The sequence below is a fragment of the Doryrhamphus excisus genome, chromosome 2, assembly GCF_030265055.1.
Source record: "Doryrhamphus excisus isolate RoL2022-K1 chromosome 2, RoL_Dexc_1.0, whole genome shotgun sequence".
In the NCBI taxonomy this organism is placed as follows: domain Eukaryota; kingdom Metazoa; phylum Chordata; class Actinopteri; order Syngnathiformes; family Syngnathidae; genus Doryrhamphus; species Doryrhamphus excisus.
Window position 1 is genome coordinate 31,094,317 of NC_080467.1, and position 19,876 is coordinate 31,114,192.

Consider the following 19,876-nt stretch of genomic DNA (forward strand, 5'->3'; position numbering starts at 1 on the left):
GCCACCAGTCCAGGGTGTACCCCGCCCAAAGATAGCTGGGATAGGCTCCAGCACCCCCCGTGACCCCCGTGAGGAAAAAGCGGTAGAAAATGAATGAATGAACTATGTACTGCAAAAAATGTACTGCAAAAAAAGGCCAGTAAGGATAATTCATCATGCCGCCGACAGAGAACATACTAACTCTTTATTTCGAAAATAAATTAAAATTAAAATTAAAATTAAAATTAAAATTAAAATTAAAATTAAAATTAAAATTAAAATTAAAATTAAAATTAAAATTAAAATTAAAATTAAAATTAAAATTAAAATTTAAGTTGTTTTTAAAATTAAAATTAAAATTAAAATTAAAATTAAAATTAAAATTAAAATTAAAATTAAAATTAAAATTAAAAAAACAACTTAAATTATATTAGGAAAGCAGGAAGTGAACAAATGTAACAGTTACTGGTTGTAAAAATTAATAAATTAAAATTAAAATTAAAAAAAAGAAACTTAAATTATATTAGGAAAGCAGGAAGTGAACAAATGTAACAGTTACTGGTTATAAAAATAAATTAAAATTAAAATTAAAATTAAAATTAAAATTAAAATTAAAATTAAAATTAAAATTAAAATTAAAATTAAAATTAAAATTAAAATTAAAATTAAAATTAAAATCAGTCATGATGTGCTATATATATCACTACTATATTGATACTTACTGTGGTACCCATTACTACTACTGCTACTACTACTACATTACTACTATGGTACTCCTACTTCGGTATGTGACAAAAAATAAATAAAATAAAATAAACAAAATAAAATTAAAAAAAATAAAAATTAATAAAATTAAATAAAATTTAAAAAATTAATATGAATTAAAAAAATTAAAAACAAAAAACCTTAAACAGCATCGTTCCTATCCCACCTTGCTTATGCCAACAACCGCTTATGTTGACATGAGCCGGTCCGATGATCGTGGACTTAAATTTAGATGTTCTAAAACTTTAGACTTTTTCCAGTCCACCAACAAGTTGGAAGGTGTCCCGATACTTCTGTCCATATACTACTACAGGGAGGTGTGTTAGTGCTTGGGTGTTTCAGGGAGAGGGGGGGGGGGCAATGTGACGTTTAATGTGGACCGTGAAGGCACCGCGCGCTAAGGTGACAGTATTTAATTGTCCGCGCCATCTCTCTTCTCTCTGGTGGACGCCCAGCTGCAACGAGAAAACACGTAGCCGAGAGCCACATTTAATTAGTTTCCCCTCCTCTTCCTCCGTAAACCTGCCGCCATGCTCTGCTCCCCCCCCCCCCCCCACACTCCCCACCCCCGCCCCCGAGCGGGAAGGTGCTGCTTGCTGCTTGTCAAGCTCGGAGGCCGCCGGTAGGATGCACCGCCATCCCGCGCTCTCCCCATTAATTAAACTCTCAGATGGAATATCTGGAGGGAATCTCTGCTTCGCCGCCAAACGTCCGTCCAGATGGTTGCCGATACGAAAGCCTCGGAGGACGCGCGCCACATTGCACACTTCTGTGGAGTTTGATCAACTTTTTACACTAATTGTGAGACTTTAAACTTGGTCTTTAAAAAACCCGAATGACTGCCTATGAATGGATTTACGTAACTCCAGCATCACCAGAGCTCAAAACTGGTGGACTCAGAAGTCTTCTGGTGCCCCCCTTCCAGTGCACACCGAGAGTCGAACCCTGGATCTGTGAGGCCAGTCCACTAGGGAAGTCCAGACTACCCTCGTTCAGTTTCTTCCGGCAAAGAGAGAGAGATAGGGTTCTAATTTTGTAGACCAGACTCAGGTGCCAAGGGGTCAGGTTTGGTAATAATAAGGTAGGTGGCACCCGAAAGGGGGTACTTTGGCATCACCGAATTGGGGACCAAGTCTAGACTCTCAGCAGGTTCTTCGGGATGTATTTCAGGTTTTCACTCAAGTCAGCAGAAGGTGCGATTTTTAGGGGGCTTCAAACCCCCTAAAATGTTCTTAAGGCCCCCTAAATAATTTAATTAAATTAAAAATAATAATTATTATTTTTTATTATTGATTTAAAAATAAAAATTTTACAAAAAATCTCTCTTTTTAAAAAAAAATCTCAAATTTTATATAATAGGGCAAAAGCAGGCTAATAAGCAATCCGATAAGCAGGCTAATACTAGCCTACTAGTAATAATCAGAAAAAGAATAATAATGATAGTAATAATAATGATAGCAACCCCCCAAATAATTAATTTTAATTTAATTAAATTATTTATAGATTAAAAAAAATACAAATTTTATATAACAGAGCAAAAGCAGGCTAATAAGCAAGCCAATAAGCAGGCTAATACTAGCCTACTAATCAGAAAAAGAATAATAATGATAGTAATAATAATGATAGCAACCCCCCAAATAATTAATTTTAATTTAAATAATTTTTTATAGATTAAAAAATATATATATAACAGAGCAAAAGCAGGCTAATAAGCAAGCCAATAAGCAGGCTAATACTAGCCTACTAGTAATAATAATAATAATAAGAAGAAAAATAATGATAGTAGTAACAATAGGCTAATACTTGAATTTAATGGTGGCCTAAAACAATTGAGTATCTCTCCTAAATCTGTCCAAAAGTGGGAAAGTTATATCCCGGTTTTTCTTCCTTATTTGGATTTTTTTGAATGTCGACTACATTCATAACCCCCCCCCCAGAACCTAGTGACACCCCTGACGAAGACTAAACATTCCTGCTGACAGTCAACTCAACAAATGGACAGCCGTCAAAGATTCACGTGTCCTCACGCGTGGAGTCGCCGTGTCGCGATGACGACGGGGGGTGGGGGGGGGCTCATCAGGCAACGCGGAGGTTGAAGTGAAGACGCCGCAAACAGTCGCCATCTGACTCCCGGTGGCGTGGAAACAAAACATCCATCAGCTTCCACCGCCAGCCAGCTGTAAATCAGCATGTGGCGGGAACACATTTGTGCCGCCTGCGAGGGGGGGAAAAGAGCCGAAACGTAATATACGAGCGGCGGGCCGCGTCGGAAAACGACTCCAAACTGTCAAATGAGCCGCATGAGCGGGAAGGAAGCGGGAATGAAAACAAACGACAAGGTAAATAAGACGAAAATATGAAAGCTGGGACTCATAGATCTTCAGCGCGTACTGAGGAGCCGCTCAGGTGCCACAGCCTGCGGGTGTCACGCATGACAAATGACCCGGCAGGGGGTGCGGGGGGGTTGGGGGAGGGTTCACCGGGAAGTAAATAAATACGTAGGATGCATAAGAAAAGAAGAATGCAAGGAAAGATCAAAAAAAAATAAAAGAAAATGGGAAGGAAAAGACAGCATAAAGGCTTTGTCCTTTACTGAGTGTGAGGTCAGAAGGTGAGAGTCGACTGTGTGGGACTGTGAGTCGACTGTTCACTTCCACAGGGAAGTGGAATAGGAAGGAGGAGTCAAGTATAGTGGACATGCAAGTGAATGAGCAGGGAAGGATGGAGGAAGGATGGACTCATAGCTCTTCAGCACGTACTGAGGAGCCGCTCAGGTGCCACAGCCTGCAGGTGTCATGCATGGCAAATGACCTGCAGGGGGTGTGGGGGGTGGGGGCACCAGGAAGTAAATAAATACGTAGGATGCATAAGAAAAGAAAAATACAAGGAAAGATCGAAAAAAATTTAAGAAAAAGGGAAGGAAAAGACAGCATAAAGGCTTTGTCATTTACTGAGCGTGAGGTCAGAAGGAGGTGAGACTGTGAGTCGACAGGAAAGTGGAATAGGAAGGAGGAGACAAGTGTACAAGGAGTGAAGGAAAAGACAATAAGCGGTGATACAAGGAGCTAGGAGATGAGAGAGGAAGGAAGTGAATCAGCAATCAAGACATCAAACGAAGGACGAAGGTTAAGCGAGGTTATCCAAGCGCGGAAAGAAGACGAAGAAGAAGAAGAAGAAGAAGGAAAAAAGGAAAACATAAAAAGTCGAAAAGGCAAAGTCAAGCTTTAACGTCGAGGTCAGCGTGAGGGCAGGAAGTGAGGATTAGCATCACCTCTCATTTGCATCAACGCCACTCAGCCCCTCCCATCGACTAATACCTCCTCATTTATTCCTCGGCGGGGGGGGTGCAGAGGTCGCCGACCGATAAGTCGCCTTGCTCAGGGGTCGGTCGGCGGAGAGGCGGCAAACACACAATGTGGTTTAAGAACGAGAATCTAATGAGCGGACAAACGCTATCATTCAGTCCGCTAGCTGCTCCGCTCAAAGGTCAACTTTGGACGTTCATAGACGAGCTTTTTGCTCACAATCACACAAACTTTATTGATTAGCATAAAATTGACAAAGGTTAATCCCGCCCCCCATTTTAAAGAGCGAGATGCGAGGCAAAGGTGACTCGAATTATACATCCTCCTCATGCATCAACAAATTTCATTTTCATACTTTCATTTTTTTGTTCATTAGCAATTAGCGGTAGAACACGTTTCAATTCCCGACTTTTTTGTTATTTCAAGCACAACTTTCACTTTGACACAAATATATTTTTTTGCTTTTGAGGCAGCTGAAATATCGTAACAAGTATTAACGCTTAACTTATTTGATTCTCCAATATATAATTGAAAAATAATAATAGTAATAATAACAATAATACAATACACTACAATATAATGCACTGTGACCAGTCCAGGGTGTACCCCACCTCTTGCCCCAAGACAGCTGGGATAGGCTCCAGCACCCCCGCGACGCACGCGAGAATAAAACAGTAGAAAATGAATGAATGAATGAAAAAATAATAATAGTAATAATAATAATAATAATAATACAATACAATACACTACAATATAATGCCCTGTGACCAGACCAGGGTGTACCCCGCCTCTCGCCCGGAGACACCTGGGATAGGCTCCAGCACCCCCGCGACCCTCGTGAGGCTAAGCAGTAGAAAATGAATTAATGAATGAAAAAATAATAATAGTAATAATAATAATAATAATACAATACAATACACTACAATATAATGCCCTGTGACCAGTCAAGGGTGTACCCCGCCTCTCGCCCGGAGACACCTGGGATAGGCTCCAGCACCCCCGCGACCCTCGTGAGGATAAATGGTAGAAAATGAATGAATGAATGAAAAAATAATAATAGTAATAATAACAATAATACAATAAAATACACTACAATATAATGCACTGTGACCAGTCCCCCAGTACCCCACCTCTCGCCCCAAGACAGCTGGGATAGGCTCCAGCACCCCCGCCACCCTCGTGAGGATAAGCAGTAGAAAATGAATGAATGAATGAAAAAATAATAATAGTAATAATAACAATAATACAATACACTACAATATAATGCACTGTGACCAGTCCCCCTGTACCCCACCTCTCGCCCGGAGACAGGTGGGATAGGCTCCAGCACCCCCGTGACCCTCGTGAGGATAAGCGATAGAAAATGAATGAATGAATGAAAAATAATAATAGTAATAATAACAATAATACAATACAATACAATACACTACAATATAATGCACTGTGACCAGTCCCCCAGTACCCCACCTCTCGCCCGGAGACAGCTGGGATAGGCTCCAGCACCCCCGCGACCCTTGTGAGGATAAGCGGTAGAAAATGAATGAATGAATGAAAAATAATAATAGTAATAATAACAATAATACAATACAATACAATACACTACAATATAATGCACTGTGACCAGTCCCCCAGTACCCCACCTCTCGCCCGGAGACAGCTGGGATAGGCTCCAGCACCCCCGCGACCCTTGTGAGGATAAGTGGTAGAAAATGAATAAATGAATGAAAAATAATAATAGTAATAATAACAATAATACAATCCACTACAATATAATGCACTGTGACCAGTCCAGGGTGTACCCCACCTCTCGCCCCAAGACAGCTGGGATAGGCTCCAGCACCCCGCGACCCTCGTGAGGATAAGCGGTAGAAAATGAATGAATGAATGAAAAAATAATAATAGTAATAATAACAATAATACAATACAATACAATATAATGCCCTGTGACCAGTCCAGGGTGTACCCCACCTCTCGCCCCAAAACAGCTGGGATAGGCTCCAGCACCCCCGCGACCCTTGTGAGGATAAGCGGTAGAAAATGAATGAATGAATGAAAAAATAATAATAGTAATAATAGCAATAATACAATACAATACAATACACTACAATATAATGCCCTGTGACCAGTCCAGGGTGTACCCCGCCTCTCGCCCGGAGACAGCTGGGATAGGCTCCAGCACCCCCGCCATCCTCATGAGGATAAGCGGTAGAAAATGAATGAATGAATGAAAAAATAATAATAGTAATAATAATAATAATACAATACAATACAAAGTTATATCCCGGTTCTTGTTCCTTACTTGGATTTTTTTGAATGTCTACTACATTCATTCATATCCTGTGCATCTCCAGGGGGGGGCTAAGCCCCCCCTGTCCTGAGAACCTAGTGACTCAAGTATTTCATTGAGTAGCATCCTGGTAATGACAGCTACTCCGCTATCGACTATTTTTGTGGACACGACCGAAGCTGTTTTTTCCATGGAATTTTCTTATCTTTCTGACACGAACCTCCATCCTCTCCCCACCGGTGTGTTGTGAAAATCCACGCCGGTCCACCTCCACCCCGCCAGCGTTTAACCCGCGGCTGTTCCAACTTAACCCCCATGAAAAGTTAAGTTTAACAAGCTGAGTCTGGGATTTGGAGCCTCATATTCTTTTTCTCCTTTTCTGCACATGGAGGTGGAATTACAAGTGAGACGCTGCTTCTCTTCTGGGCGCAGTTATGGATCTTATTCTCTCCTTGCAGCAGGACGGCAGATTATTAATCAGATTCATAAATAATAAAAGATGGCAGCAATGCCCCCCAGGCGCCAGGGGGGCCACAGCCTCATCCAGAGCGAGAGGAGAAATGATGGAGGATAAGTCAGAGAGAACAATATTAACACTAAGCCAGCTGGATTTATCCAAAGTGTGCCGACGGTCCACCTGTGCAGGCGTCTGCAAGAAAAAAAAAAAAAAAAAAGAGCCGAGATGGTAAATCAGCTCAGGATTGACGCGGGAATTAGCATGAGGCTAATCTGGCTGTCTTTAGCCAGCTGAGACAAGAAGGTTTTTGTCATATTTTCTCAAAAAGTTCCGAGACGGGAGGCCTAAATTCTCCGCTTTCATGTGCTTTATTTTGCATAAATGTATTTTTACTCAGGCGGAACCGTGCTAACCACCCCTGACCTGCTAGCTGACGCGCGCTTGAAGTCATTTTCAGAGTAATTTCTTTAATATTTGACACTTATAAAAGGAATAACACCTTTGCATGAAATATGATTACATTTTGAGGATTTTTAGGAAGGATTTAAGATGGAATAAGGAGTTAATGGACGGATAAAAACAAGGACAGAGGAAATCCTAAAACCTTTCTTCCTGACCTCCTTCTACCTTCGCTAACTTACTTCCTGCCTGGAGATTGCTAGCATCTGTCATGATGGTTCCTCATGTCATAAAAGTTTTTTGTGCCCGATGATTAGGACTATCATGGTATGGAGGATTCCAGTACCTGACAGCTCCGAGAGTCTTAAAGGACCCTGGTACCCAACGGTTCTTTGCATCGTAAAGGACTAGATGGTTAGCAGGGCCTTAATGGTTCCGAGAACCGGAGAGTTTTGTGTCTTTGTCGTATTCAGTGTCTAATGAACTTTTGTGCAACTTGATTCCAAGTATTTTAAAGATTCCTAGTACTCAAGGATTGGCCCGTAACGGTTTCTCATGATATCAAGGTTCCTCAGACCTTAAGGTAACCAGGGTCTTAAAGGACCCTGGTACCCAACGGTTCTTTGCATCGTAAAGGACTTCTGTGTCTTATGGTTCGGGTTAACTTGATGGTTTCTTGTACTCTTGAGGTTCCTGATGGAACCAGATGGTTAGCAGGGTCTTAATGGTTCCAAGAACCGGAGAGTTTCATGTCTTTGTAGTATTCAGCGTCTAATGAACTTTTGTGCAACTTGATTCCAAGTATTTAAAAGATTCCTAGTACTCAAGGATTGGCCCGTAACAGTTCCTGATGATATCAAGGTTCCTCAGACCTGATGGTAACCAGGGTCTTAAAGGGCCCTGGTACCCAATGGTTCTTTTTCATGTGTGAAGATGGAATGAAGAGTTAATGGACAGATAAAAACAAGGACAGAGGAAATCCTAAAACCTTTCTTCCTGACCTCCTTCTACCTTTCCTAACTTACTTCCTGCCTGGAGATTGCTAGCATCTGTCAGTTTATAGTGTCCAGTTCCAGTACCTGACAGCTCCGAGAGTCTTAAAGGACCCTGGTACCCAACGGTTCTTTGCATCGTAAAGGACTTCGGTGTCTTATGGTTCGGGTGAACTTGATGGTTTCTTGTACTCTTGAGGCTCCTGATGTCATGGTTCATCAAATCAGATGGTTAGCAGGGTCTTGATGGTTCCAAAAACCGGAGAGTTTTGTGTCTTTGTTCCTAGTACTCCATGATTGGCCCTTAACGGTTCCTGATGATATTAAGGTCCCTCTGACCTGATGGTAACCAGGGTCTTAAAGGGCCCTGGTACCCAACGGTTCTTTGCATCGTAAAGGACTTCGGTATCTTATGGTTCGGGTAAACTTGATGGTTTCTTGTACTCTTGAGGTTCCTGATGTCATGGTTCATCAAATCAGATGCTTAGCAGGGTCTTAATGGTTCCGAAAACCGGAGAGTTTTGTGTCTTTGTTCCTAGTACTCAATGATTGGCCCGTAACGGTTCCTGATGATATTAAGGTCCCTCCGACCTGATGGTAACCAGGGTCTTAAAGGGCCCTGGTACCCAACGGTTCTTTGCATCGTAAAGGACTTCGGTATCTTATGGTTCGGGTGAACTTGATGGTTTCTTGTACTCTTGAGGCTCCTGATGTCATGGTTCATCAAATCAGATGGTTAGCAGGGTCTTGATGGTTCCGAAAACCGGAGAGTTTCATGTCTTTGTTCCTAGTACTCAATGATTGGCCGATAATGGTTCCTGATGATATCAAGGTTCCTCAGACCTTAAGGTAAGCAGGGTCTTAAAGGGCCCTGGTACCCAATGGTTCTTTGCATCGTAAAGGACTTCGGTGTCTTATGGTTCAGGTGAACTTGATGGTTTCTTGTACTCTGGAGGTTCCTGATGTCACGGTTCATCAAATCAGATGGTTAGCAGGGTCTTGATGGTTCTGAAAACCGGAGAGTTTCATGTCTTTGTTCCTAGTACTCAATGATTGGCCGATAACGGTTCCTGATGATATCAAGGTTCCTCAGACCTTAAGGTAAGCAGGGCCTTAAAGGGCCCTGGTACCCAATGGTTCTTTGCATCGTAAAGGACTTCGGTGTCTTATGGTTCAGGTGAACTTGATGGTTTCTTGTACTCTTGAGGTTCCTGATGTCACGGTTCATCAAACCAGGGTCTTAATGGTTCCGACAACCAGAGAGTTTTGTGTCTTTGTAGTATTCAGTGTCTAATGAACTTTTGTGCAACTTGGTTCCAAGTATTTTAAAGATTCCTAGTACTCAATGATTGGCCCGTAACGGTTCCTGATGATATCAGGGTTCCTCAGACCTGATGGTAACCAGGGTCTTAAAGGGCCCTGGTACCTAACGGTTCTTTGCATCGTAAAGGACTTTGGTGTCTTATGGTTTGGGTGAACTTGATGGTTTCTTGTACTCTTGAGGTTCCTGATGTCACGGTTCATCAAACCAGATGGTTAGCAGGGTCTTTGAGTGACTGATGGTTCAGCTTGTCTTGATGGTTCCATGTCTCTTAAAGGTTCTTGGTGTCACTAAGGTTCCGCAAACCTGATGGTAACCAGGGTCTTAAATGTTCATGGTATCCAGTGGTTCTTAGTGCCATAAGTACGTGACGGTTCAGAGTGCTCTAAAAAGTTAAGGATCTTCAGTTCTTTGTGCCAAATGGTTCCAAGTGTCTTAAGGATTCCTCGTGCTCAATGGTTCCTAGTGTCCTGAAAGATTTGAGTGCCTGATGGTCCAGCTTGTCTTGATGGTTCCATGTCTCTTAAAGGTTCTTGGTGTCACCAAGGTTCCGCAAACCTGATGGTAACCAGGGTCTTAAAGGTTCATGGTATCCAGTGGTTCTTTGTGTCATACAGGATTTACTCTAAGTACCTGATGGTTCAGAGTGCTCTAAAAAGTTCCTGCTCTTGAACGTCTTTGTGCCAAATGGTTCCAAATGTCTTAAGGACTCCTCATACTAAATGGTTCTTGATGGTTCCATGTCTCTTAAAGGTGTCACCAAGGTTCCTCAAACCTGATAGTTCTGTGTCTTGGTGGTTGATAGTGTCTTGCTATTTGTGCCAGACAGTTCTTGATAAAGGTGCCTTAAAGTGTTGTAGTCCTGAAGGTGAAAGGTCCCGATGGTTCTTGAAGTGTCTTCAAGATTCCTGGTTCTCAGTTCCCTTGAGCGTTCCTTTGATGGTTCCAAGTCAAATCGACAACTTCTGGTGCCCCGATGGCTCCTTTCCTTAACGATTCCTCTCTTTCAGGGAAATGAGTAACTTTTTAAAGCACAAACATCCTTCACAAGATCTTACGTTTCGGAAGGTTTCATCCTTCTTCAGTTGTCAAAGTTGAGCTTTTTTTTGTTCTCGGTTTTCTTTGTCAAAGTTTGAAAAGACGCGATCATTAAAACACAGTCAGGAATCTCTTTGTTCACCTTTTTCCCATTCTTCATCCCGCTCCGTCCCGTCCCTTTTTCCCTACCGTTTGTTTAATTTCTTCTATAAGCACAGGAAGATTAATTGGGCCTTTCTTTCAACTTTTCTTGACTGCCATCCTCCGGACCGTTCATTGTCTCTCAGGAATGCCTCTCATCATCTTTTCATTAGCGCTACCTATGCCCTTATACATTATTCAGCCTCGGTCGGTCTCTGCGCACTTGCCTGTCGCCGGAGTGCATTCCACAAACTCATTAAAAAACTATTAAAGGCTGATGATTTCCTGTGATAAAGCCGAGCCGAAGCTCCAGGTTTTGCTTTTCCAACTGATCTTGTGACGGGATCATGGCGCGTGTCAAGAGGAACATCTGCGTGGCGGCTTTTTATTTAACCTTTAGAAGTGACGCTTTCGTTACGGATGGATGTTAAAGCCGAGCGCTCGCAAAAACACACACACGCTTGCACCCTGCAGGCTTCTGTTTGCTGGAAAAGCATCACTTCCTGTCCTCCAAACCGGCACAGTCACACGTTTGTGTTCCACTGACGGAATGTTCTTTGCTTTCTAGGAGCATCTTTTCCGCCAACTGTCATATACTAGTACTATACAAATAGTAATATACTGAGCTAGTGTTTAGAAACAAGTGTATCGATTACAACATATTACTTTTATTACCTCTGTTGCAACCCAGCGGAACGTAACATATTTAATAAGGATCCAAAGTTGGTGACCAGTTCTCTTCTGTATATTTTAGTACAAATACCAGGAATAAAATAAGAAAAGGCAAATGTTCAATTCTGACTTTTTTTCTGTTTTTAGATTGTGTTTTGGTGTTGAATCTTATACCTAAATTATGGTAATGGTTTAATTTCATTTGAACATGCATCAGATTACAATTGAATGCATCACATAATCAGTTCCCAGTTCCACACGTCCAAAAGGAGTAGGAAGAAGCAAAGCTTATTAAATCCTACCCCTCCATCTGGTACTTTTATAATCAGTAACTGTTACATTTGTTCACTTCCTGCTTTCTTAATATAATTATTTGTATTTTTTTTATTATTTTTTTGTTTTTATTTATTTATTTTTGGCACATACCCAAGTACGAGGTGATATGACCATGCAATGACATAATGGGTACCATAATAATTTTCAATATAATAATAATAATACATTTTATTTGTTCACTTCCTGCTTTTTTAATATAATTTTAGTTTTTTGTTTTTTATTAAAATTAAAATTAAAATTAAAATTAAAATTGAAATTGAAATTGAAATTGAAATTGAAATTGAAATTGAAATTAAAATTAAAATTAAAATACGCCTTTCAGCCGCATACGTCTCAGTTTTGGAATTTTAATTTTAATTTTAATTTTAATTTTAATTTTAATTTTAATTTTAATTTTAATTTTAATTTTAATTTTAATTTTAATTTTTACAATCAGTAACTGTTACTTTTGTTCACTTCCTGCTTTGCTAATATATTTTAATTTTAATTTTAATTTTAATTTTAATTTTAATTTTAATTTTAATTTTAATTTTAATTTTAATTTTAATTTTAATTTTAATTTTAATTTTATTTTTAATTTTAATTTTAATTTTAATTTTAATTTTAATTTTAATTTTTACAATCAGTAACTGTTACTTTTGTTCACTTCCTGCTTTGCTAATATATTTTAATTTTAATTTTAATTTTAATTTTAATTTTAATTTTAATTTTAATTTTAATTTTAATTTTAATTTTAATTTTAATTTTAATTTTAATTTTAATTTTAATTTTAATTTTAATTTTAATTTTAATTTTAATTTTAATTTTAATTTTTTTCGAGGTGATATGAGCATCCAATGCCATTATGGGTACCATAGTAAGTGTCAATATAGTGATATATATAGCACATCATGACTGGTTCAAGACTCTTCATCCTTGTAAAAGCGACATCCATTATTGTGGAGTTGCATCATCACCTCAATATTGAAAAAAAAACATTTTCAAAAGACGTACAGATACATCTTTGGAATCAAGCTTGAGGAACCTGAATCAAAACAAGGAATCAAACTTCCTTTTTACTTCATTTCCGTGATACTAAATTCCTAATAACTATTAACCCGAGCACCGAAGTAAGTCCCCGATATCGACGTAGTGTTTTCGGTGTGGTTACTTTGTTCCTTTCGGCACAGACTTTGAGTAAGCATCTCTAAGTTTAATTGGATTTAAATATTCCTTTTTAAAGCGTCATTTTTTACCGACGCCGTTTCTGTGATTCGTGACGCCTCCTCTCTCCTTTGGAGACATATTGGAGCTGTTTTGTTTTTCCATATTTCCACAGCGGGTGTCGGAGGATTGTGGAAGAAGGGTTCCTCAGGCTGCTTTGACATGTTAATTGATGCTTTTCAGGCTTTTTCCGCGCTGCCTCAGGGGAGCTGCCTCCTCCTTTCTGTGATTTGCTTTGGGAGTTGAACAGCTCCTCTGATCAGAGCACGATGAAGGCGAGGAGGAGGTGTCAGGAGAGCAGGAGGAGATCATCTGCACTGGAGGATAAAGACTCGGAGACGCTTGCTAGAAAGATTGTCCAAGCGGAGAAGCAGCCCCTTTCCTTCTCTGTCACTACGGCAAAAGTTAAAGTAAAGAGTGGAGTTACAGGGAAAGTGGGAATTTTTCGGAATATATGGAAAATTGTTGGTTTTCTGGTTGCTTTCACAGTTCATAAAATTTTAATTGGGAAGTTTGTTTTTCGGAAAAACACCTTTTTCTTGTGTCTTGGATGTCCTAAATGTGCTGATTTTGATGTTGGAATGATTTTAATTGGTCATCGTTATTAAGATCAAAGGGTATTTCTGCTTGGAAAATATGGAATTTTGGGAAAAATATTATTTTGGGTAAAATAGATCCAGAATAAGTAGAACATTTTGATGTTGGAATGATTTGAATTGGTTGACAAAGGTGGAAGTAGCTATGCTATACATTACCGTCTTAAACTACACACTCTCAGATATTTGCGCAGCGTTTTTGTGTCCTTGTTAGACCCAATTTGTGCTGCTCTCTGAAGGGAGTAGTTAACAGCATGGTAAGAGATTTTAGTTTTAGTTTAGATTTTTTAATTCTCATTCATTTTCATTTTGTGAAATGGATAAAAATATTTGGGAAATAATTTTTTTTTTTCGCAAAATGCATGAAAATTTTCTTTTCTTTGGAAAACCAAAAAATTTGCAAAAGATCCCAAACTTTTGAGCAATTTTCGGGGGACTTTTTTCTCCTCATAATTTGACATTATTCTCTTAAAATTACAGCTCTTTTTCCATTTGTTTGTGAACTATTTTTATATGTCAACTTTTTCCTATAAATTAAATCTTCATGTCATTTTGAATTAATTCCCATAATATTTTAACTTCATTTTCATAACATAACTTTGTTCCTTAGCATGACTTTTTACAATTTTAGTTGTTTTGTTTTTCATAATACAACTTGAAAAAATATGCTATTATTATTATTATTATTATTATTATTATTATTATTATTATTATTATTATTATTATTATTATTATTATTATTATTATTATTATTTGAAGTCCCATAATATTTTAACTTCATTTTCATAACACAACTTGAAAAAAATTATGATAAGATTATTATTATTATTATTATTATTATTATTATTATTATTATTATTATTATTATGGAAAAATATGTTTTATGCTAATATTTCAACTTCACTCTTGGAAAATGACTGCTGATTTTTTGCTGTTTTTTTATTTTATTTTTTTTTGTTAAATTACATTTTTAGAATGCAAATGGACCCGGAGCCACACTTTGGACACCCGTGCAACAGTATAATACTACTTTTTTCCTGTAAATTCTCTTCATGTCATTTTGAAATTTCCATAATATTTTAACTTCATTTTCATAACACAACTTTTTTCCTTAGCATAACTTTTTACAATTTTTGTTGTTTTGTTTATTTTTTTATAACACAACTTGAAAAAATATTATGAAAATAAGATTATTGTTATTATTATTATTTACATTATTCTGGAAAAATATTTTTTATGCTAATATTTCAACTTCACTCTTGGAAAATGACTGCTGAATTTTTGCTGTTTTTTTTTTTTTTATTTTTTTTCATTTAATTGGCCCGGAGGCCACACTTTGGACACCCGTGCAACAGTACAACACTACAATGGAAGTTGGTGGACGCTTGTTTCGCCACCCAAGGGAGATTAAATGATGACAATCTTCCAACTTTCAAAGCGGCTTTCCTGTTCCCGACTTCCTGAGATGCGTTTTATGTTTGCCTGTGAGGAATGTCGAATTTTTTCCGGCGTGACCGTTATTCCTCCGTGTGTTGTGTAGCGTTAAAAAAGCCTCTTCCTCTCACTTAGCTTCATATTTTGTAAAGATGAAGGCGAGGGAAACTCATCTGGACGTTAAATCCCGCCCCGGTGGCGGCCGGGAAGAGGCGGAATAATCAGCGCTCGGCCGAGGTGTCACAACGGAGACGATTACCTCGTCTGCGGGCTTTCAAAAGATAAGTGGATATCTGCGCGCTCATTTGGCCGTGTCGTCTGAACCGCGACCTTTCGGTAGGTTGGCGAAGGGGGTGGGGCCTGGGGGGTCGGGACACCACTCCCACCCACACACACACATCTTGAGAGAAGATCTTCCCATCATGGGAGATGACATTTGCAGCGTTTATCGTAAAGGAAAGACAAACGCGGTCCTCATTCATATGGATCTGAGTGTAACCTTTCAAATCCAGATGATCTGACTGTAATCACCTCAGCAGGTGGGCCGATCCATCTAATCTGTCCAAATTAAATGAGATCCATCACAGATCTGCCTAATGGCCGCCGCAGATTGTGTGCAAAAATCTGAATTAATAATTCAGTGCAGGTTTTTTATTATTCATGTGCGCTCGAGTGAGCGCTGAGGACGGAGCTGCCGCCGCTGACGCTCCTTCTTTAAAGGGCCGGCGTGCACTTTCACGGGGTTTCTATCTCGTCAGAACGGCAGCAGACCATACCACCGCACTACCACCACCATATTTTACTGTTCTTTTTTTCAAGGTAAAATATGGTGGTGGTAGCGTGATGGTCTGCTGCTTCAGGACATGAAAGACTTGCCGTAGAAAGACAAAAGTTGGTCCTGGAGCAGCAGGCCATCGCACTACCACCACCATATTTTACCGTTCTTTTTTTTTACTCCAAATGTAACGGGACACACACCTTCCAAAAAGTTTCAACTTTTGTCTTTCAGGTCCTGAAGCAGCAGACCATCACATTACCACCATATTTTATTGTTCTTTTTTTTTTTTTACACCAGATGTAATGGGACTCACAGCTTCCAAAAAGTTTCCACTTTTGTCTTTCAGGTCCTGAAGCAGCAGACCATCGCACTACCACCACCATATTTTACTGTTCTTTTTTTTAAACGCCAGATGTAAAGGGACTCACACCTTCCAAAACGTTCCAACTTTTGTCTTTCCACGGCAAGTCTTTCAGGTCCTGAAGCAGCAGACCATCGCACTACCACCACCATATTTTACTGTTGGTTTTTTTACGCCAGCTGTAACGGGACTCACACATTCCAAAAAGTTCCAACTTTTGTTTTTCCACGGCAAGTCTTTCAGGTCCTGAAGCAACAGACCATCGCACTACCACCACCGTATTTTACTGTTCTTTTTTTTACGCCAGATGTAACGGGACTCACACCTTCCAAAAAGTTCCAACTTTTGTCTTTCCACGGCAAGTCTTTCAGGTCCTGAAACAGCAGACCATCGCACTACCACCACCATATTTTACTAAGTTTCAACTTTTGTCTTTCCACAGAAAAAAAAGAACAGTAAAATGGAATTTGGAATGTGAGTCCCATTACATCTGGCGTAAAAAAAGAAAGGTAAAATATGGTGGTGTTAGTGAGATGGTCGGTTGCTTCAGGACCTGAAAGACTTGCCGTGGAAAGACGAAAGTTGGAACTTTTTGGAATGGAATTTTTTTACGCCAGATGTAACGGGATTCACACCTTCCAAAAAGTTCCAACTTTTGTTTTTCCACGGCAAGTCTTTCAGGTCCTGAAGCAGCAGACCATCGCACTACCACCACCATATTTTACTACTCTTTTTTAACACCGGATATAACGAGACTCACACCTTCCAAAAAGTTTCAACTTTTGTCTTTCAGGTCCTGAAGCAGCAGACCATCACACTACCACCACCATATTTTACTGTTGTTTTTTTTACGCCAGATGTAACAGGACTCACACCTTCCAAAAAGTTCCAACTTTTGTCTTGTCAGAGTATTTTCTGGCAAAATTGAGACGAGCCTTAAAGTGGTTTCGGTCTTGGGACTCGTTTTTGTGTCTTTCTTACGGTGGACTTATAAAACACTGACCTTAACTGAAGCAAGTGAAGCCTGGAGTTCTTTGGATGTCGTTGTGGGGTCTTTTGTGACCTCTTCAATGAGCCGTAGCTGTTGTTTGGACGCACACTCCTGGGAAGGTTCACCACGGTTCCATGTTTTCAACATTTCCGGATAACGGCTCTCACTGTGGTTTGCTGGAGTCCTGAAAAGTTAAGTTAGAGTTAAGTTCTGCAGGCATGTAGGTTTGGATTTATTTTCTCACTTCATAAAACTTTGATATAAAACCGCAAGTTGTGTTGACTTAGTATCTGGGATGGCAGATATTACTACCAATCAAGGAACGGCAGCCCTACATGGGGGGGGGGGGCTAAACCTCCTTAAACGCTTGTCACGCCTCTAAATTACACCTGACACCTGAACTTTATGTTTTCGTCTTTTCTAATGTGAGTGTGACTGGAGTGACTCTCGAGCGTCATGAATGCAACGTTGTAATTACTGCAAGATTTCATATTGTTTCATGTTAAATGATTTTTTTTTTGCAGAGTTCTCTAAGTGAAATTGACTTTAAAAAAAAAAAAAAAAGCAAGTCACGACATGGCTGTGACTCACATATCAGGAAATCATTTGAAATGGAAAGGCTAATTGGTGTAGTTGGTATTATTGGAGAAAATAAGGCTTATTCACCGACTAAATCACACTAAATTGTCCCCTCTGGCAAGGACGTGGCATGCACATCCATACAAGGTTATTTATTCATTTATTTATCATTTCTTGTTTGTGTGTCAGTCTGGATTATCCACGGCATGGAGGTAGTTATTCTTCCAAATCAATGAATGAACACAATGTACTGCAGTACTGTGTGTACACATCATTATATGGAAGAATTATTATAATTCCGGGCAGGCAGCACGTGGGTCTAGTGGTTAGCACACACATCTTGGAAACCCGAGTTCAATCGCACCCTCGGCTATGTCTGTGTGGAATTTGTATGTTTTCCCCGTGCATGCGTGGGGTTTTCTCCGGGTACTCCGGTTTCCTCCAACATTCCAAAAAAAAAACATGCTAGGTTAATTAGCGACACCAAATTGTGCATAGGTATGAATGTGAGTGTGAATGGTTGTTTGTCTATATGTGCCCTGTGATTGGCTGGCTGGCCACCAGTCCAGGGTGTACCCCGTCTCTCGCCCAAAGTCCAGCACCCCCAAACCCTTGTGAGGATAAGCGGTATAAAACTAAAGTAAACGAAACTAAACCTAACTAAAGTAAACGAAACTAAAGTAAACTAAACTAAACTAAAGTAAAGTAAACGAAACTAAAGTAAACAAAACTAAACAAAAGTAAAGTAAACAAAAGTAAAGTAAACAAAAGTAAAGTAAACAAAACTAAAGTAAACAAAACTAAAGTAAACGAAACTAAAGTAAACAAAACTAAAGTAAACGAAACTAAAGTAAACAAAACTAAAGTAAACGAAACTAAAGTAAACGAAACTAAAGTAAACAAAACTAAAGTAAACGGAACTAAAGTAAACGAAACTAAAGTAAACAAAACTAAAGTAAACAAAACTAAAGTAAACAAAACTAAAGTAAACGAAACTAAAGTAAACTAAAGTAAAGTAAACTAAAGTAAACGAAACTAAAGTAAACGAAACTAAAGTAAACGAAACTAAAGTAAACTAAACTAAAGTAAACGAAACTAAAGTAAACAAAACTAAAGTAAACGAAACTAAAGTAAACGAAACTAAAGTAAACAAAACTAAAGTAAACGAAACTAAAGTAAACAAAACTAAAGTAAACAAAACTAAAGTAAACAAAACTAAAGTAAACAAAACTAAAGTAAATGAAACTAAAGTAAACTAAAGTAAAGTAAACTAAAGTAAACAAAACTAAACTAAAGTAAACGAAACTAAAGTAAACGAAACTAAAGTAAACAAAACTAAACAAAAGTAAAGTAAACGAAACTAAAGTAAACAAAACTAAAGTAAACAAAACTAAAGTAAACGAAACTAAAGTAAACGAAACTAAAGTAAACGAAACTAAAGTAAACGAAACTAAAGTAAACAAAACTAAAGTAAACGAAACTAAAGTAAACAAAACTAAAGTAAACAAAACTAAAGTAAACAAAACTAAAGTAAACAAAACTAAAGTAAATGAAACTAAAGTAAACTAAAGTAAAGTAAACTAAAGTAAACAAAACTAAACTAAAGTAAACGAAACTAAAGTAAACGAAACTAAAGTAAACAAAACTAAACAAAAGTAAAGTAAACGAAACTAAAGTAAACAAAACTAAAGTAAACAAAACTAAAGTAAACAAAACTAAAGTAAACGAAACTAAAGTAAACGAAACTAAAGTAAACGAAACTAAAGTAAACGAAACTAAAGTAAACGAAACTAAAGTAAATGAAACTAAAGTAAACAAAACTAAAGTAATGTAAACTAAAGTAAACAAAACAAAACTAAAGTAAACGAAACTAAAGTAAACTAAACTAAAGTAAACTAAAGTAAAGTAAACTAAAGTAAACGAAACTAAAGTAAACGAAACTAAAGTAAACGAAACTAAAGTAAACAAAACTAAAGTAAACAAAACTAAAGTAAACGAAACTAAAGTAAACGAAACTAAAGTAAACGAAACTAAAGTAAACAAAACTAAAGTAAACAAAACTAAAGTAAACAAAACTAAAGTAAACGAAACTAAAGTAAACAAAACTAAAGTAAACAAAACTAAAGTAAATGAAACTAAACAAAACTAAAGTAAACAAACTAAAGTAAACGAAACTAAAGTAAACAAAACTAAAGTAAACAAAACTAAAGTAATGTAAACTAAAGTAAACAAAACAAAACTA

At 38.2% G+C, this 19,876-nt stretch overlaps 1 long non-coding RNA gene across 2 annotated transcripts in view; it reads right to left on the reverse strand.

The window, feature by feature from the left end:
- Positions 1-17,236, reverse strand: part of LOC131119106 (uncharacterized) — a 103,569-nt gene extending 86,333 nt beyond the window's left edge. For both annotated transcript variants that reach the window (XR_009126245.1, XR_009126239.1), the window contains exon 1: positions 17,068-17,236. This is a non-coding gene — a long non-coding RNA (uncharacterized LOC131119106). The remainder of the gene's footprint in view (positions 1-17,067) is intronic.
- Between the last annotated feature and the right edge of the window lie 2,640 nt (positions 17,237-19,876).